Here is a 23,311-nt window from a genome sequence, read left to right as displayed (position 1 = left end):
TATTATCCTTTGTAGTTTATCTAAGTTTAATGCCACTCAGGACAGTAAATAATATGCCTTTATCATCATTTTAAAGAGAATAAGGCAGGGTACTGTGTCTGCATCCTTTATATAACTAGTCTCCTTGTCTTGGTCCTTTAGGTCACTTCCCAGATTTACTGGTATACACAATATCATGATAAACATTACTGTCAGCAATATAGATGGTTGTTCATTTATGATAAGTGGCTGAAAATAAAGTTGACACATCAAAATTTATGCCCAATATGAAAACATTTTTATAAATGGCAAATTGGAAAGAAATATGTATCTATTTGACTTTAACACTTGTTGGTTGTGTGATTAGTTATTAGATGAAGTCTGTCGTAAGAGAAGTAATTTCCAGACCTCTAGTTACATTGTGAATTGAAAATGTTTAGAATCTAAACATTGGGTGCTCCACTTAAAACTATACACTATAGTATTTCAAGTGGTTGGTTGACTCCTGAATCTAATTAGACTCCAGTAAAATCTGAGTTGCAGTGTCCTAATTGGTTATTGTGTTGTTGGGGACAGGGGGTGGCAGTGGTGGTAATTGTATTGTTGCCATGCAAGTTAAGAATGGGGAAAGGAATTGACTAAAATGATTATGGAAGGAAACAAATTCCAAGACTTGCAGAGTGGCTGACCCAGGAACAGCCAGTGTTTCAGTTTGAGTCTAACAATGGGCACAAAATATTGGTGCTCCATTTTGAAGGCTGGTAAACACAAAGAATTCTATCTTACCCGGACATAGTTCGATTGTTCTATGCAGGCCTTCAATTATTGAAGAGTCCCACCTAAATCGGGAAAGACCATCTGCTCTACTTAGTCTCCTAATTTCAATGTTAATTGTAATCTACAAACACTATCAAACAGACAGAATAATTTTTCCCAGATATATCCCATGCATCCCATGGTATACTGTAAGATGACAAAATTAACTACCCTTCTCAACATTTCCATTTATTAAAAGATCCCCAGATGCTATGGAACTTACAGAGTAATCAGATCAACAACCAGTAGTAAATACATTGACATAGAACTGTAAGCTAGGATTTACAACCCTAAAAGAAGAGAATATTTTTCAAGGTTTTAATTAATAAACTATGTATGGCATGTAAACATGAAAGTAAGCATGTTTCATATCCAGTCATTCATCATTTGCAGAGCCCATACTTCACTAAATTCACTACAATCTCTTTGTAACTTCAAAGTCAGCCAGCAGTGGCGGCATGATGCACACCCTTAATCCCAGCATCCAAAGGCAAAGGCAGGTGGAGCTCTTGAGTTCAAAGCCAGCCTGATCTACAGAGCAATTTCCAAGACAGCCAGGGCCACACATTGAAACCCTGTCTCAGAAAAACAAAACAAAACAGCAGTGATTGCATTTTTGTTTTGTGTGGTTATTGGCTTGGTGCCACATCTGTACCTGCATGGCTGTGTCATGACAGGTTCTGTTGTGAACCCTTGTTTTGTTCATAAGGATTTCCTGCTTGAAAATGCTGGTATGTGGATGAACAAATATACCTTTACTTTTTTCTGTGTAACTTGTTGCCTTGTGTTTTGTTCTGGCCAATTTTATGTTACCATTTGTCTTAGTTAGGGTTGTATTGCTATGAAGAGACACCATGACCAATGCAACTCTTATAAAGAAAAGTATTTAATTGGAGCTGGCTTACATTTTCAGAGGTTTAAGTTGTTACTGTCATGGCAGAAAGCATGAAAGTATACAGACAGACATGGTGCTGGAGGAAGAGCTGAAAGTTCTACATCTGGATACGAAGACAAGAAGAGAGAGGGACACTGGGCCTGGGTTAAACATTTGAAACCTCAAAGCATCACCCCCATTGACACCATTCCTTCAGCAAGGCCATATATCCTAATGCTTAAATAATGCCACTCCCTATGAGCCTATGGAGGCCATTTGCATTTAAACCACCACTCCATAAATTTCAAAATGACCAGATCTGACTGATGTACTAGAAGTTATGAAATTTGAAGTTGCAGTAAACAAACAAAAAAAGTACCAAATGTACATGGCTCTCCCCCACGCAGTTTTTCAAAGACAATTTTCAAGAATATAAAAGAAAAAAACCTCTTCCCATTCTCAGATAATAGTATTTTCTCCTTGGTTGACAGTTTCTTGCCTACATGTACCCCCTCCTCAACCAACTCCTGTATCTATTCTTTTCTAACTGTTTGAGAATGAGTTGCACACATAATGACACTTGACCTCTGACTCACCTCTGTATCACATATCTCCTAAGAACTGACATACTCTCCTGTTTACCAAGGTTCAGCATCATATCTACCACATGAGAGTAGCATCCATAGTTGTGGAATACATTTCAATATGAATTCTTCCCCATATCCCACCAAGATCCAGTGAAAGCCTATCAGCCATTCTTGACCATGTCTGATATTTACTCTGGGGACCTCCATCCTTTCTTGGGCATCGTTGATATTTCAGTTTTGAAGAGTGCAAGGCAGTTGTGTTGAACAGGTTGGACCTTGTGTGCAAGGTGGGTGCGCCTTGGCTCAATGCCCTTATGTTTAGATTCAAATTAAACATTTCTAGAAGAAAATTGCAAGACTCATGTGTGCTTCCAGGTTGCCTCTGTCTTATTGGTGCTGGTAAACTGACTGGAGGTTCACCATTCTCTCCCTCAGTCATTTTGTGGTATCTAAGAGACCTGGTGGTTACCTCCTCTGCACTGATCTTCACACAGGTATTAGGACTCAGCAGTGGGGGCCCTCGCCCAACATCTCAGTTAGTAGTTGTGATGGGATTTTCTAACTGGGTGACCTCCTGTAAAGGAAGTTATTGCCAATGACACGATTATTACTCTCAGTGTCTATGTTGTTCCCTGGATGCCGGTGAAACCCTTTCGCCTCAGTTCCTATGTACCTTTGATGTATCTCCATTTGGCATACTTTTTTTTCTTACTAGTTTTTCTCTCTCCTTTTGAGGCACACTCTCACTGTCATTTGTTTCTTTGAGCTTGCCACCCTAATGGGTGGAAGATGAAATCTCAAAGTAGTTTTGATTTTCATTTGCCTGATGACTACAGATGTTCTACATTTCTTTCAGTGGTTTTCACCGGTTTGAGTACCCTTAATTAAGAATTCCCTGTTGGAATCTGTAGCCCATATTTTAAATTTTTAATTTTTTTATTACTTTTATTTTTTTGCAGTACAGTCATTACCCCCTACCCCCCCACACACAGTTCATGATCCCATTCCCCCTTCCCCCTGTCTCTAAGAGGATGTCCCCACCCACACGTACCCACACCCTCCCACCAGGCCTCTCCTTGGGCTATTTATTTTCTTAATATCTAGGGTGTTGTGTTTGTTTGGTTTTGCTTTGTTTTTGTTTTTTGGTCTTTATGGTTTTGNATATTAGCCCTCTGTTGAATGTATAATTGGCAACAAAAATAAAAATATTCTCAAATTCTGTGGGCTGCCACTTTCTCCAAATGATGGTGTCCTTTGCTTTAGAAAAGCTTTTCAATGTTATGAGGTCCAATTTGTCAATTATTGATCTTAGTGCCTGCTTTAACAGTGTTCTCTTTATAAAGTCTTCTCCTGTGCCAAGTGAATTCAAGACTATTCCCTACTCTTTCTTCTGTCAAGTTCAAAGGATCTTGTTTTATGTTGCAACTTTGAGCCATTTGGAATTGAGTGTTGTACAAAGTGATAAGGATGCATGTATTTGGATTCCTCAACATGCAACAATAATGCAGTTTGACTAGAGCCATTTGTTGAAGATACTGTCTTTTTTCATTGTGCTTTTCTGGCTTCTTTATTAAAAATAGAAAAAAATGAGATGTCCATAAGTGTGTGGATTTATGTATAGGTCTTCAATTTGATTCCATTGATCAAATTCTCTGTTTTTGTGCCAATCTCATATGGTTTCTATTCCTGTAGCTCTGTAATACAATTTGAGGTCAGGGATAGTGCTGTCTCCAGCAGTTCTTTTATTCAAGATTATTTTAGCTATTCTGGTTTTTTTGTATTTCCATATGAGGCTGAAAAGTGTCCTTTCAAGATCAGTGAAGAATTGTGTTGGAGTTTGTACTGAATGTCCTTTCATGAGGAATGTGTTGACTCTGTAGATAGCTTTTAGTTGGATGGCCATTCATACTTGATTAATCATACTGATCCATGAGCAAGGGAAATTTTTCCATCTTCTGATATCGTCTTCAATTTCTTCCTTCAATGTCTTAAAGTTTTTTCAACATAATATTTTTATTGATTCTTTGGGAATCTTAAAGTTTTACCACGTAAGCCTTTCACTTACTTGTCTAGAGTTATCTCAAGGTATTTTATTTCATATTACTTTAGGTTATTATAAAAGGAATTGTTGCCCAGATTTTTTTTTCTTAGTCTGTCATTTGTGTGAAAGGAGGTACTGGATTTAGTGAGTTAATTTTTTATCTAGCTACTTTGCTAAATGTGTTTATTAGCATAGAAGTTTCCTGGTGGGATTTTTGGATCATTTTTATACATACATACATACATACATACACACACACACACACACACACACACACACTATTATCTGCAAATAACAATACTAACTTCTTTCCTTCTAATTGGTACCCCTTGATCTCTTCAGTTGTCTCACTGGTCTAGTTAAGACTTCAAGTTCTATAGTGAATAGGTATGGAGACAGAGGACAACCTTGTCTTGTTCCTGATTTTCATGGAATTGCTTTGAGTTTCTCTGCATTTAAGTTGATGCTGACTGTGAGCTTGGTGTAAACTGCTTTAATTATGTTGAGGTATGCTCTTTGCAATCCTAATCTCTCCAGGACTTTTATCATAAAGGGGTTCTGGATTTTGTCAGACCTTTTCTGCATTTAATGAGATAACCATGTATGTTTTGTCCTTGACTTTGTTTATATGATGGATTATATTTATTGATTTACATATGTTGAACCATCCCTGCATCCCCGAGATAAAACCTACTTGATCATGGTGGATGATCTTTTTGATATATTCTTGAATTTAGTTTGTAATCATTTTATTGAGAATTTTTGCATCTATGTTCACAAGGGAAAGTGGTCTGTGATTTTCTTTCTTTCTTTGTTGAGTCTTTATGTGGTTTGGGTATCAGAGTAACTGTGGTATCATAAAACAAATTGGACAGTGTTCTTTCTGATTTTATTTGTGTAATAATTTGAGGAATTAATTAGTTAATTAGTTAATTAATTAACTCTTCTTTGAATGTCTGGTAGAATTCTGCACTAAAACTATCCAGCCCTGAGCTCTTTTTGCTTGGCAGACTTTTAATTACTATTTCTTGTCCATTTCTGACTGTGTGTCATCTAATAATAGATATCTCTGAGTGTTTCATGCGAGTTTATCAGTTTTGTGCCTAAACTCTTGCCTAACTTCAGTATTGGATTCCCTTCATGTCTTAGGCTGCTGTCTTTACTTACAAACAAGTGGAAATAGAAACTTTCTGAGCTCGTGAGGCCTTTTCTCCCTGGAAGAACAGCTGTTGCAGCTGTAAAATGACTTGGTTGGTTTGAATTGTTTTTACTGCATGAGGGACTTGCATATGTATGCAGGTTGTTGGCTTTTGTTTTGTTTCATTTATCCCCATCCCTTGACTACAACACATAATATCAAAAGAAATTTATCAGGTTCCAAATAATTTAACTGACATTTACTCAAGTAAAGAATGTACCAACTTTTAACAATTAATTCATGACAGTGAGCCTTTTTTTAAAAAAAAAAAAAATTGTTTATTCCTCCTTATTTTAAGGAAATTATCACTCTCTTTTGTCTCAAAAAGTAAACACATGGGGTCAGAGAGATGGCTCAGTGACTAAGGGTGCATACTGTTCTTCTATATGACCCAGGATCTGTCCTCATTCCCATATCAGGTCTAGGTCTAGGCAGAGGTGGCAGTACCAGTCAGTCTCTCTGGCTTCCACACGCACCTGCAGCATGGACACAGACACAATCACATAATATTAAAAAGTTAAAAAGCAATCTTTTTTAAAAGTAAGCATATGCATCCTAGTCCTACCTGGTGGTACGGTGGCAGTGCCCTTGTCAGTGTGCATCACTAGGGGGTAAAATGGCGCTTGGTGTCCACTCCTTGACAGATGTCTTGAAATAAGTAAAGATGTTAAAAGGGACATAACTGAAATTGCCTTCTTAATTCTCTTTTCTACACAGAGACCAAACCCAACAGAGTCCGTAGCACACATTGAAGAAAATATGGCTTAGATTCTTATGTAGGCTTAGCTTTATATAGAGACTGGGCTCTGCTATGGCCTGGCTCTATAAAGGAGTTGTCAAATGTTGTTCTGTGTGATTGCTCTGAGTAATGTATGCTTGAAGAGAAGATCTCTAACAGAGCATGTGGTGTGGGTTAAGAAAGTTTTCCCTCAAATGACTGTCAACACCACCATAAATCTCTGTGTAATATGGGTTGTTCTCTGAAAATACCTTTCCTTTGTTTTTGTTTTTATTTTTTTCTCTTGAATTTTTATGTATTGGCAAAACCAGGATTAGCACAGACACAAAACAAGCTGCTCCTCGGGTAGCCCTTTCTCTGCGAGTTCTACCAGTGTGAGGAGTTGCTAGCTTCTAGAATAAGGACTTTTGTTTCATTGAAATTTGTGTCACATTTTTATTTATAATTTTTAAACACAGCAAAATTGCCCACTAGCCATTTCTTGCAGTGCTTTAGTAAAACAATCTTAGCTTTTTCCATAATTCTTAGTTTTGTTTATTATTTCCATTGGGTAGATTATAGTAGCAATCACAGTAGCACATTTCCTAGAAAGAGCCTGAGAGGAAATAAGCTACCTGCTTTACACATTTATTAGAATATCGGGCTGTCATAGCTGAAAATGAATATCCTGGAATTCTGTAATTTCATCTACTATTACTTTTAATTTGACATAAAACTTAAAAAAAAAAAAACTGGTCAAAGAACAGTGTGTTGATTCTCTTCTTTGGAAGGTGTAAGGGCTTCAGAGATAGTTCTGTCATTAAAGTACTTGCAGTGGGGGGGGGGCATGCTTTTAATCCAAGCACTTGGGAGGCAGAGGTAGGCAGGTCTCTGTGAGTTTGAGACCAGCCTAGTCTGTAAGAGCTAGTTCCAGGACAGCCAGAGCTATACAGTGAAACCATTCTTAAAAACCAAAAAAGCAAAACAAAAAGTGCTTACCTCACAAAAATGAGGACCTAAGGTTCATCCTCAAAACTGACATTTTCAAAAACAAGGATGGTGGTATGTGCTATAATCCCAGCACTGGGGGTTGCAGACAAGAGGATCCCTGGACTGGCTGAGCAGCTAGCCTAGACTTATCTGTGAGCTTCAAACCAATCAGAACCTCGTCTCAAGGTGATTGGCATCCTGACATTCCTGATCATGACACCTGAGGTTGGTCTACATATCTATATACAGATATACACGTTTTTACCTGTTGAGAGTCAAGTTTTAATTCTGTAAGAACTCATGATGATAAGCACCTTTTGACATATATACTGCTGGATGGTATTCCCTAATAAAGTTGTTAATGTTCCCAACATAATGTATATAGATGTAATGCTACCCTGCCAGATTACTAGCAATTTTTCGGAGACTAAGACTCTCAATCAGGAATTGACATGAAAAGTCAAAGGCCCAAAAGTAGTAGGGCGTTCTTAACAGAGAGGAGTATGAGTGTCAGACTTCAACACCATTCTACCTCTCTAGTAACTGAGTCAAGGTTAGGGAGACTGATTGAGACTGATTGTGGAGCAGAATGGAGGCCAGGGAGAGGCCCACTTACGAAAACCCACCTGCTGTATGGCTAAATGCAGAACATTGGAAATAGCACAGCCGTTTCAATAAGTGGGTTTAGCCATTTGTACAAATTTAGAGGAAGAAAATGTGTGGACTCTTATTCATTTTATTTAAAAGTGGATTATAGACTTAAATGGGAAAGATAACATTTTTTAAGAAAAACATCATCTTTCTTATTTTGAAATAGGCAAATTTTTCTCAAACAGCTCACAAGTGTTTGAAATAAACACAAATGTTAAAATATAATACCATACCAAAATTAGAGAATAAGAATACCATTATTAAGAGAATGGAAAAGCAGAATGGGATAAGACATATGACAAAGGATACTATTGATAATACAGAGTAAACTACAAATTCTCTCTTCAAATGTCCATAAGCCTCTTTTAAAGAGAAGTAAAAGATTTGAGCACTCAGTTTACAAAGTCAATATCTCAGTAGAAAAATTAGAAATCTTGTCTCATTTTTGCTTTCTCTTGACTTATAGCAGAATATGTATATAATTTTGTTTTGTTTTGTTTGAGATATGGTCTCACTTTGTAGATCAGGCTGACCTCAAAATCATAGAGATCTGCCTGCTTCTGCCACTGGAGTGCTGAGATTACAGGCATATACCACCACACCTGGATAGAATATGTGTGTAATTTAAAATACTTTGCTATGATTGACATTACAAATTACTCTTTATGAAGAACCAGTACTATGTATGAGTCCAGTAAAACCCCATGTCCTGTAAATATTGTTGTTTTAGGCTCATGATGTTTGATGCTATAGACATATAAACATGCAGGATCTGAAGGCTTTGACAGCAGGACTCAGCAGATGGCTTCACACACATTTACAACCCTAAGAAAAATGTAGCTTTCGCATTGCCATGAGATTGTGAACAAACAAGCACTCTCCACTAACGTGCATGTACTGCTCATTCCTTCCCTGCCTGACCTCAGAGCCAATGATGTCGTATCCCACACACAGCCACCTAAGGCTCACCTTTGCAGGTTTCCAATGCCATCCCTAGAGGAAATAATGAAGGGACGCATGTGTGATGGAATAAGGAGACCTCTTAACTGTCTATCTGGGTGTTACACAAAGCTAGAAGATGCAGAGGCTTGAAGAGAGAGGGACTGTAGATAAAATGAGTGTGCCAAAGTGACACCAAAACCAAGTTAACCAAGTGCTCCTTCTGGTGGCTGAATAACTGGAATCATTTGAGAGCTCTGGTTACCACTGCATTGGGACCATGGGCACCCAGCACCTCACCCTGTCTGGCTTTTGGATCCCCTCAGAGTTTATGTGTTTGCCCCATTAAGTGGCCTTTGGACTGTTAGATTTGTGTTTGGTTGGGTAAGAGAGGTCCTTGACCTTTTTATATCTTCTTTCTGGAGGCTGTCAGTCCTGAGGACTACAAAGAGGAATTGATAAACTGTCTTTTCAAAAGTAGGTGACTTTCTTCCTTAACTCTGGGTACCCAATGCTATCTGTACTTAGAGATTCTGGAAGCAGAGGGACCTGAGGGATGCTTCTGCCTGGGCTCCTCCTCATCCCCCCACCTCCAACACTAACTAAGAATTCATAACAGCTCAATTTTTTATTAATGGTACTTGCTGCAGTGATAAACATGGCGGCACTGGTTGAATACAGATAGGCTTCACTATGTATGATGTAAACATATGTATGATGTATGGTGTATGATGAAAACACTGTCCAGTTCATATAGCCTCTTTCAAGGTTCAGCTTCTGTCACCAGCTAAAATTGCTTTATTTGCTTTCTCTTCGACAACAGAAGGTTAATATTTTTACTATGCGGCTTCATTGGATGTCATAAGTTGTCCCAAATATTAACCAGAAAGTCTTTTTCATACTCAGGTGATGCTGCATCACGGAAGACAATACAACAGAACATTTTCAACTGACGGGGATTTTCATATCTTATATTTTTATGTTTCTTTATCCATATCTCTGCTAAGCAAAGAACAAGCTGGAAATAAGATTTTAACTTACAACCTCCAGCCAGTTTCTGGCTAACTAGATTCACTAGATCAGCATATCATTACATATTATAAATGCTGAGTTCTCCACATTTTCAATAGATTAGGACAGGATCAGAATAATTGTCCTTTGTCTGGTGAGAACAAGAAAGCCAAAAGCAGAGATCTTAGGCTATGACTTTTCATGTTATTAACACAGTCATTCCATGAACTCCGTTTTGTTCTATCTAGGCTGTTTTCTCACTCAACATCTTCATCTCTGAATACAGTCATCCCTTGGACGTGTCTCTTGGCAAACCCAATCCAAAAGTCTGCAGATGCTCAAGTCCCTTGTATGAAATGACATATTAATGCATAAGAGCTGTGTACACTTTCCCATATGATTTATAGCTTTAGACTATTTGTGACCCTATCATTGTGATGCTCTGTATTCGCAAGGCGACAGTGCAGGAAAAGTCAGTGTATAACTGTTTCAGTACTAATAGAACTTTTTGATTTTTATTTCTAGTACAGGTTTTCTTTAAGGTTTATTTTTATTTGTGTGAATGTTTGTGTCTTTGTGAGCAAATACAACCATGTGCTGGTGCCTGCAGAGGCCTGAAGAGGGCATAGGTCTTCTGGTGCTAGAGTCAGGGCCAGCTGTAAGCCTCATGTCAGAGTAGCCAGTGCTCGTAACCTCTGAGTCATCTCTCCAGCCCCACAAGTATTCTGTTTTGTTACGTTCTTTCATCATCATGATTAGAGGTGTCCAAGAATATGAAGCTGGCAGGTTGAGAGACTAGCTGTACATAGAGAGTTAACTTGGAGACTGGAGACCAGGAAAGAGAAAGAAAGTTTAGCATAGTCAATGAAGGACCCCAGAGCCAAAACTAAACAGGGAGCCTTCCAGTGTTCTGCCCTCCATTTCCAGCCAAGCTCATAGGGGTTCAGAGAGGCCAGGGTCCAAACATCTGCTAGACTGAACTGTTCACTTTACAAACTGCAAAAACCTGAAGTCACATTCCTAAAAGAGAGAGAGAGTCAGGAGTCTTCTAAGAAAAGTACCCAGACCTCCTTCTACATGAAGTTAAGAGAGGCCATTTCAAGAAGAAAGAAAGGAAAACATCCTAGGACAGGATGATGTCTTCCTATGAGAACATCATAAACATGGGGTAACAGGCTCTGGAAGCAGGGCTGGAAACAGGGCTCAGTGGTTAAGAGTGTGCACTGCTCTTACTGAGGACTCAAATATGGTTCCAACCATGGCATGGGGCTCACATCTACCTTTAATTCCAGCTCCAGGGGCTCTAATCCCTCTTCTGGGCTCCATGGGCACCCACCCTTACTCGCACAGACTCACAAGCACACACTTAAAAGTAAAGTTTTTAATGAGCTGTAAGAAAGACAAAGCCAATTTCAAGCCTGTCTGGTGAATATGGTCTATTTCATAGGTACCAAAAGTCATATATTCATATATAGACTTTTTGAAGTTTAAATAGATCTAACAAGAGACCCCTAGTGCTTTCTAGCAAAGTGTGATTTTTTTTTTGAAGTGGAAGCTAGATATATATTTAGGAAAATAATTGAACAAAGTATCAGAATGGAAAGATTCAGAACCCAAGCATTTGGAGGGTACAGGTCAGTTTGTTTTGTTGTTGTTGTTTATTTTCTTCATTTATATTTCAAATGTTATCCCCTTTCCTAGTTTCCCCTCCGAAAAACCCCTTTCCCCTGCTCCCCAACCCACCCACTCCCATTCCCAGTCCTGGCATTCCCCTAAACTGGGGCATAGAACCTTCACAGGACCTAGGGCCTCTCATCCCATTGATGACCGACTAGGCCATTCTCAGCTACAGCTAGAGCCACGTGTCCCACCATGTGTTTTCTTTGATTGGTGGTTTAGTTCCAAGGAGCTCTGGGGGTACTGGTTAGTTCATATTGATGTTCCTCCTACGGGGCTACAGGTCAGTTTTAAGGGTGCTTGTTTGTTTGGAGAGAAAGTTTGAGATGAGTTTAAGATCATCCCACAGAGACAGTGAAGAACAACTGATGTGTTTTATGCAAATACAGCTAATACCAGTCACCAGTACCCTCTTTCTTGGCAACACAGTGTGTAAGTTAAAGTGAAATAATAAATTTTGCCCATGTTGTCATCTTCTGTGATCTTTCTTCTCTAGCATATCTCGTCCTCTGCCTTCCTTCTCACCTTCATGTGCTTTGGGGACTCCCAAATTGGTAGCAATACCCAAATTTGCACCTACTAGATATTTCCTTGAGAGCAGCAGTTGTTCCCTCATGCAGCCGTCACTGGCTGGCTCTTTTCTAGACACTCTGGGTTGAAGCCCGCCTGTAATGATTCCATCCAGTGGTGTTAGAGCTTCTCGTTCTCTCCCAGTATTCCTGTGTGTTCTAATGGATGCCCTGTTCTGAGCCTGCCTATACTATGGAACCAGTCTTTACAGTACATGACAGTAATACAGATATTTAAATATTTCAACTAGTTATTCTTACCAATCTCTTTTCTCCTGGGTTTGCCTTCTTGTGGACTTTACTTGACTAGTCTGACCTTGAAATTTGTATGGGCCATGGGTAGAAGCCCACCATGCGGCCTCTGTGGCTTATGCCCCTGAGAGGAATATAACTACATTCAGTTTGCATTATCAGTAAAACCTGTCTATAGGTTTTGTTCACATATGCTTATGTGGCCTGAAATTCTTTGAAGGACTTGCTTATTTTTCATTAGTATATACATAAGTAAATATACCTATATATGTTGTGTATGCATATCTAATTTGCATATATATGTGTTCATACACACATACATAAATGCATGCATACATATTTTTAGTGGGTAGGACTATTCTTTCTCCTTCCCCCATATCCCTTTGTATGAGCCTAGTCATGAAGCAAACAGAGAAAGTTGTGTGTGATGTTGTTGCCATGTTGTTTGGTACAACACACACGCACACACACGGCCTGTGTCCTCTCTTTATGAGCCTTGGACCTGGATGACAGTAAGGCCCACCATCAGTGTCCACAGTGTTTAGGCTGGCCAGCAGCTGGTTGACTAGAAAGTCCCACTGAAATCTTTGCCTATGGATTCATTTAAATCTAACTCATGTTACCCAGCTGTGGCTCAGACACTGTTAAAATTGAGAGATACATTCAACATTCAATTTTAAACAAAGAGTGGATGAAATCTGTCTTCTAAAGTAAAGTAGGAACAGCCTCCAGCAGCATTTCTGTAAGGAAAAAATATGTTGATCTTGGAAAAATTGGGAGCCATCTTTCATGTTTTCATTATTAAGCCAGGTGAAATGAAAACCAAATCTCATTTCTAAATGACTCTTCTGGGCATTCTCCTGTGTTGTTTCTATTTTAAAGTAAACTGCACCATTCTCCTGTAGTTAAAACATACAGTTGAAGATATTGAATTTCAGTGTTAGAAGTTTTGGTTTTTGCTTTTTAACTCTAGGTGCTATCTTAGTTATTTTTCTGTTGCTGTGACAAAACGCCATGACCAAGGCATCTCATTAAAGAAAGCATTTCATTTGGAGCCTATGGTTCCCGAGGGTTAGAGTCCCTGCCCATCACACCTGGTGCTGGGGCAATAGCTGAGAGCTTACACCTGAACCACAAGCACGGCTCCTCCGACAAGGCCATACCTCCTCATTTTTCACACATATGAGCCTAAAGAGGCCATTTTTATTAAACCCCCACAGACGCCATTTTGTTGCTTCCTTTTTGAAAGCAGAGCTTACCCAGAGAACATCTGATAACATTAGCTGGCTGTGGATATCAACTCTGCAAAGCAGTTTGGGCTGGGCCCACCTTCCCCATTGAAAGAAGCTTCCTTGCTCACTAACCCCTCAATAAAGCACCAGTGACTAGAGTGTGCATCAGAGTCCTCATTCACTTAAATGTGGGCTTTTCATGAAAATAGCGAGAGAAAGCAAACTCAACACTAGATCATGGCTTTGACCCACTAGGTCATTCTTGATGATCTAGATGAAAGAGAGTGGGGGACAGGGAGCTTTCACACTCTCTTATAAATCAGCATATGTGCTTACAGTTCTAAAGGACCATGATAACAGATTCTTTGCCCTGTCTTCTTGTCTTTTGTCACAACCTGGATAACCTTGCCTGCTGCTGCTGCTGCTGCTTGTGTGAGTGTACTGGGATATTCCTAGAGATGGCTTTGTCTTCTTTCACCAGGCAAGATTAGAGTACAGGGTCTATGTGTGCTTATTCTTCCTACCAAACAAAAGCTGGCCTGAAGTGAGGGGTTGAGGGAGTATTGCAGAATGAAACACCACAGGCATTCAGCCGCTGCAGAGTTGCTTGGTCAGGCTCCAGACATGAACATGCAAAGTTCACAGTCAAGTATGCAAGATTGTAAATCTGCATGGTTTACCTCTGGAGAATGGCATGTGAAGCAACAGGTCGACCCAGCCTGTCTCAAGATTTTTTTCCTTGCCTGCTTTTGTTCACCACAGAAATCAAATGTGTTCACAGGGATCAAAGTATGTATGATACCTTGGAACATAACACAAGTCTGAGAACTGTAAAATGCCAATTAGGCATTTGCTTGGTTTAATGATTTAAGCCTTTTTAAGTACGTTCCTATGTATCATCATTATAACCTCACAGTAGCTGGGACAAGCAATTACTACCTTCTGACATGATAAAACAGGTCTGACACTATGTAAGAAGGGACTAGCAGATCCAGCCTTGAAAGTCGGTAGGATTCCCTCCTTGTATGCATGGGGGCGTAGGGTTAAAACATGGTTACTGAGAAGTGATAGAATTTGCCAGCATCGGTAGTTTCTATTCTGTGTCTGTAATCATGATAGCTAAGTTCAGTATTCACCTCATAAAGATGGGATCTGAACACTTACTTGTCGTGTGTTTCTGTATTATTGTTTCTTGGCAACAGTCCTGCAATCTCCACAGGAGGGTATATAGTGATCCTACACAGAATCAAAGCAAGATTTCTGAATCATTCTTCTTTCCATACATCCATTCAACCAGCCATCCTGTTAGAATGATGTTGATATTAAAATCCCAGACCTAGAGTGTGGGGACATAAACTGTGCTGCCTCACTCTGACACAGTCCAATCAGAGTACTACTGCAACCTTGTAAGCTTGATGGCTTTTAAATAGGTAAAATAGATTCGGAATGTGGTCTTCCCCTCATTTTGTCATGTATGGTATTAATTTTATACAAGCTATTCTCTGTTAAGTATACTCATCCCCTTGATGACGACCTTTCTCACCCCCTAGGGCCAGGGACTACTGATGAGAGGCCAGTAATATATTAAGACATCAACCATATTTAGACCCAATTTGCAGTGTTTATGTGAAATTCCCTCTGCTGTTTAATTCCACTAAATTGCATTTTTATGTTAACTTAATAAGCTAATATTTTATGAACTTGTAAGATTGAATATGTGGGATGGAATCAATATTTCTGATAATTACTTGATGGGGGTGGAGAGGCTCAGTAGAAAGTCATTTAAAACTTCCAGGCTGGTATTGATTAAAATTAGTGGCTTTAAGATCTAGAATATCTAATTTGCAGGGTTGAATTTTTTTTTCTTCTTACAGTTTATTCTAGAGCTTAGGTTAAAAAAAAAAAGTCCCCCCAGCATTCACAGTAACGTTCTGCAGGTAATTTTCTTTACTAGATTTAGCCAGTAATTTAGAATTGGTGCATTCTGCAGAAGATGTTCTCAGCTTTATTGCTCCAATTTAACAAACATGTCTGGGATGTTGTGCTTCAAAGAGACAAGTTCTGTGTGTCTTCTTTTGTAATTATTAGACTCTGTCTTTGTTTCAGCATTCATTGAATACATGGTCGGTCCATTCAAGTGTTCTTGAGTGGTTCTAAAACATCACTAATATCTTAGATCTGAGTCCAGCCTAATAGTATTCCCCAATTCTGACTGCACCTCAGAATAGATGTGTAAGCCATTACAGGGATAATCTGGATGTGCTCCCTGTTAGGAAGCACAGGTTCCAATGGGAGTGTCGAGGCATTGTTCACTTGTTTCTGTGCCTCCACCTCATGGCAGGAGCACAGTATGTGCTGTTGGTTCCCTCTTTTACAGGGAAGGAAACTGAGGCTCTGGGGAACTAGGTTAGCCTTCTCAAGGTCATTTTCATGGAGTAGTTCTAAATGCCCAGTTTCTCTGCCAAGACTTACCTACCAAGACTTACTCTACCAAGACTTCTCTACCAATACTTAGTTCTAAATGCCCAGTTTCTCCACCACCAAGGTGGGCAGGCATAAGGCACCCACTGTTGCAACCTGAGCTCTTTGCCATATTTAAGACTATAAATAAAAACAACACTTAATAAATGTATATTTTGTTACTTGTGAGGACATGGGCAAAATTAGGTGAATTCCATATTTAAGGAGGCTGAGAGCTCAAGAGATCTGAAGTAAACATATTAAAGACCTGCCATCAGTTGTCATATTCCTGGTCTAGAGATTCATTAAACACTATTAATGTTAATTATATAATCATATCTCTTACCTTTCACTAGATCAGTGAGTACAGTACTGGACCTCTTGTCATATTAACTACCTCACCTGCCTGGGAAGTAGACCTCATCCCTCAAGAGAGCAGGCCCAAATCAGAGGTGCTACAGAAAGATAGTCTCCCACATTGGAGCAGCTAGATAATGAGATCGGTCCATCCTCATCTAAGGAAGCCATATATAGGACCTCTGTGGTGATATGAGGAGGAGGGTACAGGCTTGAAGTGGACAGCTAGGCCAGAGACAACAGCCTGACAGTCCAGCCTCCACATCTGCTGTGTGTGCCTCAGCTTCTAAGTAGAATAAGATATACTTTCTTGCTTCAATTGGGAGATAACAGATTATTAGATAATTGTTCTTATTCCCTACTTCACCTAAGATATGCCGAGCACTGGAGATATATTACCTGCCTTGTCGGGTTACAAGTTGCTTACTTTCTGTGTATATCCCCCAGAGTGAGTTCATAAGAAATGCTTCTGCTATCAGGAAATGGCCGGCCAGCTCAGGAAAGGAACTTTGCTGCTGAGGAGAAGCACAGTGTTGAATATCTTCCATCTTCACTTGCCATACACAAACCACCTCACTATGGATAACACTGCTTCTTCAGAGGCTTTGTTGTCGGATCATGGTGCTATTGAAAGATGGTGGAACCTTTAGGATGTACAGCCTAGACAAAGAAAGTTACATCATTGTGGGGTGTGCTCTTAAAGGGAACGTTGAAATCCTAGCCTCATACTGACTTAGTTTCCAGCCTCCTCTGCCACAAGCCCAGAAGCAACAGAGAAAACCAGAGCTTTCTAAAACCTCTGAAAGCTTGATCCAAAAAAGACTCCTTTTTAAGTTGATTTTCTCAGGTACTGTGTCACAGTGATGGAAAAGTACTTTGAGCTTGTGACATGTCTCTGAGTTCTTACCCATCTGTGGTAACATGGTGAGCATAGATTCACTCATGCATTGCATGAGTCTCTCTTCTGATAGATGCCAGGGGCTGTGTGCAGTCCAACAGCGAATCCAAAGAGGATGTTGCTTTTCTAGATCCTACCATCCAACAGAAGGTGAAATTGCACAAACAAATCTCAGAGAAAGTCAGAAGTGGGCAATACCAGTACAGGAGGCCATGGACAAATACACAGCTGTGAGCTGAGTCTGTCCTGGTGCCCTGAGGAATTACTTGAATTGGTGTACATATGTCTTATAGTCGTATTGTTAAGAGACACTATGACCATGGCAGTTTGTATAAAGGAAAAGTTTAACTGGGGCTGGCTTACAGTTCCAGAGGCTTAATCCGTTATTGTCATATTGGGAAGCATGTTAGTGTACAGGCAGAATTGGTGCTGGAGAAGGAGCTGAGACTGCTACATCTATATTAGCAGGCAGCAGGAAGAAACTGAGACATACTTCCTCCAACAAGGCCACGTCTATTAGGCTATACCTAATATTGCCTCTCCCCATGGACCTACTGGGGCCATTTTTATTCAAACCACTACAGCATTTGATCTTATTATCATAGTATCCCAAGAGATGGATTTGTGTGATTTTACAGGTGAGAAGCCAAACAATCCAAGAGTAAGGTAATGTGTTCCTGGTGCTGCAGCTCATAAGTGGAAGCAGAACTTGGGCTTTCTTGGCTGGAAGCTTGTGTTTCCTTCAGACCATTCTGTCTCCTTCCTGGGAAGATGCTGGAAAACATATCAACAGTTGTAACATACACCATCTGGGATAAAGAAACCACTTTTAAGTAGAAGCGCCATTTGATTAAGGGCCTAAAAATAGGTGGGAATAGTATGTGTGGGATGGGGATAGTGGCGGGAGGAGCCCAGAGGATTTTCTCTAGGCAAGGGTGGTGGTAGAGAAAGCAGTGGGTGGACCTCAGTGAAGTGGCCAGGCCAGCTAGGATCAGCTGAAGCAGGCCTGAGTAGGGATGCTGGTGTAAGATGTGAAAGCTGGGTTGTGGTTGACTCAGCTGACACAGCACCTGGTGCTGTGCTGTTTCCAGTTCTCCTGTGACAGATGCTGAAGGGCAGACTATGCTGATAGGGAACAGTGACTGCTAAGGTCTAAGGTATGCTCCAGGCACATACCTTAGACCTCCCAGCCTGAAGAGGTGGGTGCTAGAATTACCTCCATTTTACATAGGAAGGAACAAGGAAGGTTCAGTAACTTAACCGAGATCTGACAACTAGAAAGTAGAAGAACTGGTGTGGTGGCTTTGGGTTCCCCAGGCTTTAAGGGCAAGGAGATGAGGGGGGGAAATCATCCTGGAAAAGAAGGACATGCAGAGCAGATCTGGCCAGCTGTGTTCATTTGCCATTCAAAACTGAGACTCAGGATTGTGGATGGAGTTGCTTTCAGTAAATGGGTGCCTGGTTCACCACCATTCATAATGACTTCCACAACTTTCACACATTGAGCTGCAATAGAACAGATGAGTGTGACATGTTACTGTACCCTTAATATCCCACATTGCATTGACCTGGAATTCTGGTTAACTTCTGAATGTTGGCAAGGAATTGGGGATAGCAGAGACACACAGGTCTCTCTCCTCGTTGCCTCTGAGCACGGTTTTTCATTTAAAGTTTGCTGTATTTTATATTTATCCTAGAGGTTAACAATATTGTTAAGAAGAGATGGATAGTTTACTTGTAGAAAATGAGTCATAGCACAGATTAACAAACTTACTTCCATGATGACCTACCAGAGCAGCATGTCCTTGGAGTGGATCCCATTTGCACACACATCTATATCTGTGATTTTAGATAGGATTGTTTGTGTACCTGACTTTTACATATACAGATTATTTTATAGGCTACACATAAAGTGCTCCAGATTTTTTTTATCCTGTCATGATTTAATTATTTCAATCAATGCTCATAAGAATGTGTATCTGAAGTTCTGGCCATGTACCTCAAATTATTTTAAGAGATAAGAAACCCCTGGAAGGGGCTGGTGAGATGGCTTAGCAGATAAGAGCCCCGGCTGCTCTTCCAAAGTTCCAGAGTTCAAATGCCATCAACCACATGGTGGCTCACAACCACCCATAATAAAATCTGATGCTCTCTTCTGGAGTGTCTGAAAACAGCTACAGTGTACTTACATATAATTAATTAATAAATAAATAAATATTTAAAAAAAGAAAAGAGAAACCCCTGGGATATCCTGACTTCCATGGCCATCAAATAACATTCAAAGTTATTTAGATTAGTTTTTCTCCATCTTTAGTATAGTTAGGGGAATTTCTTTCCAAAGTAGCTATAAGGATAAGTGGTGTGAGTTGTAACTGTGAAAGCAGACATGTAAGGTTTGAATTCCAGCTCCACAGCATACCTCTGACCTCGGACAACCTCTGAAATTCTCCCTCACGTCAGGTTTCTGAGGGATAAGGAACCGACACCATCCTTGACTCTTGCGTCCTCTAGACCTGGAGGAACTAATGAGCTGACACTCAGATGCTTTCAGTCTGTGATTGGAGATCCCTCACGAGCAGCAGCCCACAACAGGCATTCTCTCCCAGTGTGCCTTTCTCATGCACCTTGGCTTCTTGTGTGTTCACAGTTTATGATCGTCACCACGTTGGTACCTATTCCACTCTAACACTGAGAGCACACTTACATTAATGGATGCTTTAGATATTATAGAGCACTTGTAACTCTACCTCCAAAAGAAACTAAATTAACTAAATATCACTTACCCAGTAATTCCTCTGAAATGTGTCACCCTAAAACCTAGAAGTACAGTAACTAATGGGTAAGCTTAGGTTAAAAGTGAAATTTTGAAATATAATGTCAGAAAATGAAATTTTATTAAAGGAGCTATTTTTAGTGGGATTCAAGATATGAAAATTTGAGTTCTGAAAAAAATAACAAACATTTGATTGTATCCTTGGCAGTGCATTGTAAATGGCAAGATAACTTAATATATGTATGTATGGTTTAACTGGCCGCCAATTCATCATTTATTTCACATGCATAGAAATGAAAAAAGGGTTCCAGTAAGAAACTTTGTCTTCAAAAAGTATCATTGGGAATGTTTGGGGAGAGTTGATTTTTTTTTTAATCAAGAACAATCTTATTAGTTTGAGAGAAAAGCTACATCATAGGCAAGCTACAGATCTTGGCAGCTGCCAGAGGAAAGACATGGATAAGAGCAATGAGAAGGGCGTGGTTGCTGAATTTATTGTTTGCTTATTTCTTTCATGTGTGTGTGTGTGTGGTTTACCTGCATGCACACATGTCTGCTTTACATGTGTGCCTGGTGCCCAGGAAGGCCAGAAGTGTCACAACATTTCTCTGGAATTTAAGTTATGTATAAGAGAATAAGAAAGTTATAGGGTCTTGGGGCTCCTTGTTACAAGGTCCAGAGTTGATTTTTATGATAACGTAAAAAGCACAATTCTTACTCACCCCAGAGGGAGTAAGAGACGAGTTATTCTGCAACCAAATGTGAGTGGCCAGGGCACAGATTTAGATTACCCCAAATTCTATGTTCCAAGGTAGTAACAATCTCAAGAGGTTGTTACAGTGTCAGAACAGGGACACTCAAGGGAAAAAGGCATTGCCAGCTACTCAGTGGAAACATTGGGCATGGGGCAAGGAAGCTGGGTGGTTACAGCAAAGTGGGGAAACTGCTGTGGGCCACTGATGCTACTTGATAACAATCTTAGTCTTGGAGTTGGTAGAAAGTATTGAGCTACCAAGGCATCTGTCTTAGGGTTTTGCTGCTGTGAACAGACACCATGACCCAGGAAACTAAGGACAACATTTATTTGGGGCTGGCTTACAGGTTCGGAGGTTCAGTCCATTATCATCCAGGTGCAAGCATGGTGGCTCCCAGAAAGACATGGTGTTGGAAGAGTTGAGCGTTCTACATCTTGTTACAAAGGCAAACAGAAGACAACTGACTTCTAGGCAGCTAGGATGAGGGTCTTAAAACCCATACCCATGGTGAAACACTTCTTCCAACAATGCTACACCATTCCAACAAGGCCACACCTCCTGATAGCGCCACTCCCTGGACCAAGCATATTCAAATCATCACAGCATCCCAGGTCTGAAAGGCCTTCTGACACACCTTAGCTGGCTTTGCTTTCTGCACAAGTAACAGACATGAGTAGAGGTGGTGAAGAAGCAGTGGAGGGGCAAGTGGGAAAAGAAACACTAGGTGCCCTATGTGAGGAAGTTTGCTTGCCAAATCCAGGAGCTAAAAGAGAATGCTGGGGTTGCTTTCCTATTCCACTTAGAAGGGATGTTTCCTAGAGCCTGTGGCTCCCAACTAATTCTCAAAAGAAATCTCTCATCAGTGCAATGTTAATGAGACCTGGAGCTTCTAAGGAAATCAAGTTTAACAAGAACCACACTGTTACTTCCCTAGGAAAATAAACAAAGAAGAAAGGTGGTCCTGAAGGGCCTAATTTGATCCTTGGTTGACAGCCTCTGACTCAGCTTCCTAGTTCGGGGAAGGAACCCTTTTGGGAGGAGAGCAGGCAACATGAATTCTGAGCTCTGTCTTCTTAAAAGATTTAAGGGAATCCACTCATAAAACAGAGAAGTAGATACAAAACCTGGTTATGCAAATCCCAGGACTTTGTAACCTGGGCAGTGTATTTTGTATACAGTAATAACCCACAGTTTTAACTATAACCTCATAGTGAATCTCAGAGAGAGGCTTACCATGGTCATGGCATTTGCAGTGACATTCAGAAATAATTGTTTCTTGGTGACCTAATTAGGTTCTTTATTTTCTAACCCATGGTACAGCTAGACCATGACTACACAGTTGCTTCCTGGAGTAGTGTCTTAGTTAGGGTTCCCTTTGCTATGAAGAGACACCATGACCTAGGCAACTCTAAAGGACAACATTTAACTGGAGTAGTTTCAGAGGTTCAGTTCATTATCAACATGGCAGGCAACGTGGCAGTGACCAGGCAGACATAGTGCTGGAGAAACTGAGAGTTCTACATCTTGTTCCAAAGACAAACAGGAAGACTGTCTTCTAGGCAGCTAGGAGGAAGGTCTCTCAAAGCCCACCCCAATAGTGACTGACACACTTCCTCCAATAAGGCCACATCTCCTAATAGTGCCACTCCCTAAGCCAAGCATATTCAACCCACCACAGCAGTAAATCTGGTTAAAGAAGAGAAAATCCAAGGATGGCCTTGTTTCCCTGAGAAAATCAAAGGTGTTAAGACAGAGTGTAAACCTATGTTTAACTTGTTAATAAACATTATTATTATTTTCATTAAAACACAAATATCTCAGCAAAACTTAACTGCTGCCACCCCAATTGAGAACATCATTAAAGGAGAAGACCCCAAATCTCATCCATTAACCAGTGGCCATAGTTTCGCATCTGGCCTTTGGATTGTGTGTTCTGACTGAGAAAAGCTGCTCTGAGAGGATGTTGTGAGATTGCTGTCAGTAATATAGATAGACATGCTTGTGTCTTTGTCCACAATGACAGAATTCACTGACTAGCAGTAATTTCTCAATACATCTGCTTTGATGCCTGAGATTTACTAAGCAATCTAGATATCCTTTGAGACTGTGGCCTTTAGCAACCATTGGGTCTTTTATTCCTGTCTTCATTACTATCAGTTCTTCATGCCACATTTCAGACAATAATACAAGAGAGTGAATGGTTATGAAAAGGTTAAAGATGGATTCCTGGAGAGAGAGAGGCAGAGAGCTGAGAAATGCAGAGTCACTGTCTATGGTTAGGTAAGTTATTAAGGAATCCAGTTTGAGAGCCGCTGGGGTGTCCAGAACCTGACATGTCGGACCACTGAGGGGAGACATAGGACCAGGTTCAGGGGCACAGGGGACCGACTGTCAGAAGTCAGCACTGGGGACACAGTGAGCTGACGCCCCAGGAACAGCCAGGAGCTCTCTGCTGTCAGTGGCCTGACCAAGTACCACATGGTCAGATGGCAGGTTGGTAGCCTCACTATCACAGTAGTCGGCATCCCTTTTTC

General features: G+C 40.3%; 1 protein-coding gene across 1 annotated transcript in view; it reads left to right on the top strand.

The window, feature by feature from the left end:
- Positions 1–23,311, top strand: part of Lyrm4 (LYR motif containing 4) — a 123,660-nt gene that overhangs the window by 64,880 nt on the left and 35,469 nt on the right. The gene's annotated exons all lie outside the window — the stretch shown is intronic.

The sequence above is a fragment of the Mus caroli genome, chromosome 13 (genome assembly GCF_900094665.2).
Source record: "Mus caroli chromosome 13, CAROLI_EIJ_v1.1, whole genome shotgun sequence".
In the NCBI taxonomy this organism is placed as follows: Eukaryota; Metazoa; Chordata; class Mammalia; order Rodentia; family Muridae; genus Mus; species Mus caroli.
The sequence above is the reverse complement of the archived record's forward strand: the minus strand, read 5'-3'. Positions and strand labels throughout refer to the sequence as shown.